This window comes from Stigmatopora nigra, chromosome 8, assembly GCF_051989575.1.
Source record: "Stigmatopora nigra isolate UIUO_SnigA chromosome 8, RoL_Snig_1.1, whole genome shotgun sequence".
Taxonomy (NCBI): domain Eukaryota; kingdom Metazoa; phylum Chordata; class Actinopteri; order Syngnathiformes; family Syngnathidae; genus Stigmatopora; species Stigmatopora nigra.
The window spans coordinates 8,591,832-8,598,233 of NC_135515.1; positions in this window are offsets into that span (position 1 = coordinate 8,591,832).

Here is a 6,402-nt window from a genome sequence, read left to right on the forward strand (position 1 = left end):
CTTGCCTTTCCTCCAAACCTGAGTTATGACCCTGAACAGCATAAAATGTAGCCAAATTATGGATGAATGAGCAGGCAATGTCATTCTTCTATGCACATCCGCTGTCTGATGGAACCCCTGCTGTGTAACACATTCTTGCACTAAGCCATATCAGCTACATAATGCAATGATCTAAACCCATTACCCAGCAAGAAGAGAAATACAAACCTACGAGAAACATTATTGGCTAATAATGCAGTGTATATTACTTGGATGGATACGGTATGCTCTGTGCTTTCAAACCACAATGTCCTGTAAAAGCATCTGGGAATCATAAATAATTCCATATAAATAAATCGATACATGCGTAAAGGCCCCAAAACCATTTCCCATCATTTAACGTCCAGTCTATAGTCCTCCCAAACGGTTTATTGCTCATCATCATCTTCAAATTGATCTCAATCATAGAAAATTGTGTAGGAAAAAGTACAGAGAGGAAAAACATCACTATAGCACTATAGCAGATTTAGTATTTTTGGTAAGCGATTTAAAAAATAAATGCCATGGAAAATCTGCATCATACAGCATATTTTCAACATGTACAGTACTGAGATCTCCTCTGTAAGACAATGTCAGACGTGGCTTGCTAATTTACACCAGACACTTTGGGAATTTCTCAAACTAAACGACCATATAGCAATGTCGGTTGAGGCTGTGAAGTACCAATATTAGCGGGAAAGAAGGGCCGCCATCGTATCAGTGTGGCAGATTAGATGCAATGCCAAATAGTTTCTCAGTCCTCAATTCCCTGCTCAGAAAGGCCTGTCTTGAAGTCATATATTTCCCACTATCCCCAGAGGCACTTCTATACTAAGGACACAGTATGTGAATCTCCCCTATTGTTGTTTCCCGGGTCTATCTGAGCAGGATGTTTTGGTCCCCCATCTGAAGCTTTAGTTTAACCACACTCCCTTTTGTGCAATAAATGTGTTTATCATCTTGAGTTCACAAAAGCAAATACTGGTGTGAGTGGTTAAAAATGGCAGCCTAAGCCAAATATCCTATATACATGTGTATAGAACATTACATGAAAACTAGGCCTACCATAGACAGTGACAGAAATGAAGTGCAACAGATGTTCTCCATCTGCTTTGGCATTTGTGATGTATTCAAATATAAATCAGACCCCTTGGCAAACTATGGGAAAAAACTGCGGATTATAGTCCAAAATATATGGTAGCAACATTAAAGACCTATGTAAATCTACAATGAGTTTAACGGGGAGAGCCAAAACACTCCAATTTGCCATCCCCTCCCATTTCTTGAGGAAGAATATCAATGGCAGCCAATGACTAAGCTTTCCTTTTTTTCCTATACCAATTATAACTCAATACTACTTTAGAAAATATTTGAACCATCAAATTAACGTACAGACTCTCATGCTCATTTTAGTACCTTCATTCCATACTGTAATTCTTTCCGGCAAATCCAATTCTACTGATGAGATTTTTAATAGACCGCTTGAGGTTATCTATCATGACAACTAACCCAGTAGTAATACTGAATGCATAATATCCTTAACAGGCGGAAATAATAGGACTTTTTCCTAATGGCTTTTGGGTTCTGTTTTCACTAATCATGTACATTATTATGATACCTGCACTAATTCTAAAAAAAAAGGGAAACGCCTATGTGGATCTATTTGTAGTACTGTGGAGTGAAGCATCACATTATGCTCTCTTCGTCTGTCCTTTGACTGGAAAGCTCCCTCATGCGGGCAGCTCTCATCCGATGCCAGCATTGATGTCATAAGTGGCCCAATTTCTCAGCACCCGATTGGCCAATCCACAGTGACACTGCTCTCCTCTTTGTTGTACATTTAACAAATTCAAGTCACAGTGGTAATAGGTCTCTCCCTCCCTGGATGACATGGTCTCTCCTATTTCCCTTTTCAGTATTGCGTGTATGCTGAGCTCTTCTCTAACTGCAGTATAAGGAAACATCAAGTGAGCCAGCTCCTGATTGGCTCGAACAAAGAAGCCAGGGATGCACACAGCAGTCAGAAATGGGAACGGACCATAATACAAGCAAACCTTAGCATTTTCTATGTCCATATTTACACTGCCATGTATATTAAATAAAGAGTAATACAGATTATTGATTCATTGATTTTCAAATGATGTTGTAGGATCGCGCTGGGTACAAATAGATCATGTTTAGTGATTGAATGTTTTGCTTGATTTATTTCTGACCTTTCAGGTCACACTAGTGATAGAAAGATCAATTCAGTTAGAAAGAGTATTTCTGTTTAAAATGAAGAAAACGTGAATCTGTTCAGTAAGATTTTAAGGTGAATATGCCTCCGTGAACAACTGAAGTTTATATTGGGTGGCACTTCAAAGTAGGACAATTGATTGTGTATCGGGTCTTTGATTTTAGTGCTATGCTACTATGCTTTAGGAAGAGTTTAACAGTGTGCAGACTTTTAAAACAAGATTTTCTAAACTGATTGGCTTCACTCCTCTGTCATGTTTTGTTTTCGATTCAGATTTTTTGGTTTTTGGTCATACTACCCGTGGATGAGGTTCAATTATTTTTTCGCAGAAACTTTGTTTTAGATTTGTAATGTACCGTACTTATTACTCTGGCATTTTAGAGAATGATGCAATTGAACCTTTCAGACATAAGAATTCACGTCCATATTCAAACCCATTTGTGCATTAGGAAACTCAATAAAGATAAGAAATATATTAAATTATATGTTTGAATCGGTGCTTTTTGTAATGCCAGGGGTGGGTCAAGTGTTTTCATTTGAAGGTAGTGAGTCTTAAGAAAGATCATTTTGCTTCACTAGATCTCAACATGCTCCACTAATATTGACCAGGTGCCTGTTAAGGGACCTTATGAATTTGAGCATGAAAACTTAGATGAGCATGGTAGTTCGTTTGGCAGTCATGCATGAAAATACAGTACATGCTTGCAAGGCACAAAGTGACATCATGCATGAAAGAGCACTGTCCAAACTGCAGGCACATTTACTGATATTTGTCAATGATAGTGACATTTGTTTCCTTCACATATCAAATAATGACATTTTGGGTACATATTTATATCCTATGAATTACATTGTGGTACAAAAAATGGAGGGGACTTCATAAAAAGTGTTTTCAACATCAACTTCACAACACCAAAAAAAGTGGCATCAGAAAATTACTTGTAGTTAATTGGATCAAAAATCCATTAGAGATTTGATTTAAAAGAATTACTGACAAATTCAATTTAACTTGGATGGATTGTGGTTTTTCATAAAAGAAACTGCTTAGTTTTTGATGGAAGTAGTTGGCTGAGCCTCAACTCACAGTAGTAGAAAGAGAGAAATGCTCCCATCTAGAGGAAGCTATAGAAAAATGTCAGCTTGATTTCCATTGATGTGGTCCTTTCTCGTCTACCACACCAGATGAAGGTAACCAATGCACCAATGAAAACTGTTCAAAGAAAATTAGGGGAACATTTTTGATAACTATGAAATTCATTTCTCATTCTGACTTTATCAAATGAGTGTGCTAGGAGAAAAGTAATGACTGCAAATAAAGTACTCAAAATATTTAATCAACCCTTCCCAATTGCATGTAATTATTGATGGAGCTTTTTTACTCATTGACAAGATCCATCAAACACCCCCCGCCCCATACACCCTACCTTGCATAGGTAAAACAGTGTTAATCAAAAATTAAATTAAAAGAAAAAAAAGCACACCAAACTGTCGGCCTTTCAAGAAGCATCATGATTGATAAGCGAAAATTGCGAAAATCGGTACTTTAACATCATAATGATTAAAGACTTCACCAATCTGCATCTGCACACAATTGAACAGATTGGCAATAACAGGTTTGACCACCACCAGGCTGGTGGCAAAGACTATAATTGCTGCTAAGCAATGGGATTGGTCCATGATTACGATATTCACATGTTTAAAAGGAGAATAAATGCCAATCAAAGCATCTTATAGGACTTTTCTTTTTATGATAACCCTTTTCATTTAATTATTTCTTCATACAAGCCATCCATTAATAACACTGCTTATTTCATACATTGGATGTGGGACACTGTAATAAGTGTACGTACCACCTTTACAAATATATCTAAGTCCATGTCAATGCAACTGATCAACTTTATGTTAAAGTGAGAAAAATTAGGTGTATTTTTTTTTATTAAAAATCATATGGTACAATACACTTGTGTGTCTATCTGATTCAGATTGTAAAACAAAAAACGCTGAGGACCCCTTCAAGTATATTAGCTTTCACGGGACATGAGACTAGAACGACATGATTGCACTGCCCGAATCCCTTGTAACTAATTTAATAGGTTAAGGTCCCTTCGCTTGAAAAGTTGGTAATCAACTGATAAGAAATCACACATTCAAATTAACATAAAGATAATAACAAACCTATGTGACTTCAATGCAAGGCTGAACAATATGTTGGTAAACTGTACATTTTTTTTTTTTTACTATGCTTCCACAACTGCTGTATGCCGTTAATGGATAGCAGTTCTGTGACTCCATTAGCTTTTACAATCATTGCACTACACTAAGTCTATCTATCCGTCTAATCACAGGGCCTTATCATGTTGTTTTGAGAGCAGCAGGAGAGAGGATTTCTTGGCTATTGCCCGTTGAGAGTGCAGCTCTAAGTGATCTTTTGCTTCTTTCCACCTCATTACTTAGACTTGTGCTACTAATTAACCTGAGGTGGGCGCAGCATCAAGTCAAACAGATACGGTTGGCTTGTTTTTGTGACAATTAAACCTATTGGGAGGATGTGGCTAAAATGGTCCTTTGGCTTAGGCGGAAGAAAACACTTTTGTATTAAACAGGAAAGGTCAATCTCTGTGTGGACCGAGACTGTGTGTATTTGTTACGGAACAATGGGATTCATCCCATGTGGCATTTAAAATTATATGATAAAATCTGGTTTAGAACCAATGAAAGAAGAAGAAAGCATGATAACAAGACATGTTGTGAATGTAATGAACTGGAAGAGTCATTCCAGAATTATAGGACAAGGAATATATGTAAGTGATAAACCATCTTGACTGGTGTGGTGGGTTCATGTCCTGATTTGTCTATATTTGTCTAATATATTTGTCTAGATTTAGAATTCAAAGCATCTATAAACATTATTTTGTCAATGAACATCCAGTTTACCCCTAATGGCTTTTGTTGTGCCTTTTTCACTGCAGAAAGTATCACTGCTGTTGGAAAAGGATGGTTGCCACATTTATTGGATATTTGAGGAGACATTTGGTTTTAGATTTCTGCTCCCATCAGATTAGGTTTCGTGCTTCATGATGACCTAGTTCTTTTTCAGCCAGAAATGATTACACATTTAAGCATTATGCTAGATAAGAGTGAAGATGACATCTTCCCTTGAGAAGAGTAAAAGGAATATCAGGGTAGCCAATTTTACTCACTGCCTGAATTTTTTTCCAAACACATTTTCTCTTTTACTTTTCTTTCATCAAATGTAACATCATATGACCATCTCCCAAGTATTTTAACGTGAGGCTCTTTTATCATTCACCTCTGTGAAGATTCTATTTGCTATTTGGTTTTAGGTGTGTTTTTGCTTCTTTCCTTTTAAGCATTTCTGATTCTTCCACGGAGCAAGCTATATCATAGTTTAACTTCCCTCTTAACATTACGATAACAAGCATTGGCAAGATTTTCCAAAATTACCGTTGAAATGATTTTGAACACATACTTTAACGAGTTGCCATGATAGCTACAGTATCTAAAAAAATAAGAGTTCAGCTTGTGGGTTTTACAATGCCTATCAATTGCATGTATTGTTATTTTTTACCAGCCAACAGGAAGTGAGATGCTATTCAGGAAGTGGTTTTGCGAAGGCATTGCAAGCATGACACCACGACACTGTTTTAAACCAGTTCAAAAGAGCAGTCATCTTACAAGAAAAATGATACGTCCCCAGGCTTTTTTCCACACGTTAATCTTTAGGGATGCATAAAAAATGCATGGCGGCAGGGAAAAATAATGTTGTACCATTTTCACATAGTATTTAATTAAGCCTCCAGTGTAGCCCATTCCTGCAGCTTGTTCGGCATTGATTGATTTTGTTATGATTTTTCAAATCCAGGTTCGTCCACCTGTGTGGAGTTTGCATAAACATGCACTTGACCCCCTCCCACAGGTGGTGATTCCATGGGAAGAGCAATCAACATGAGTGCATAAATTCTGTTTCAGTAGAAATTTCCACACATGCTCATCCTGTTTATGGATATGTTAGGAATATGTCACTGCATTGCTACTGTAAAAATTAATACAAGAACACAAGTGTAAAATATGTTGTGTTTTTTAGGATTCGGTAAACACGCAACATGCCAAATGTGTAAACATGTTCT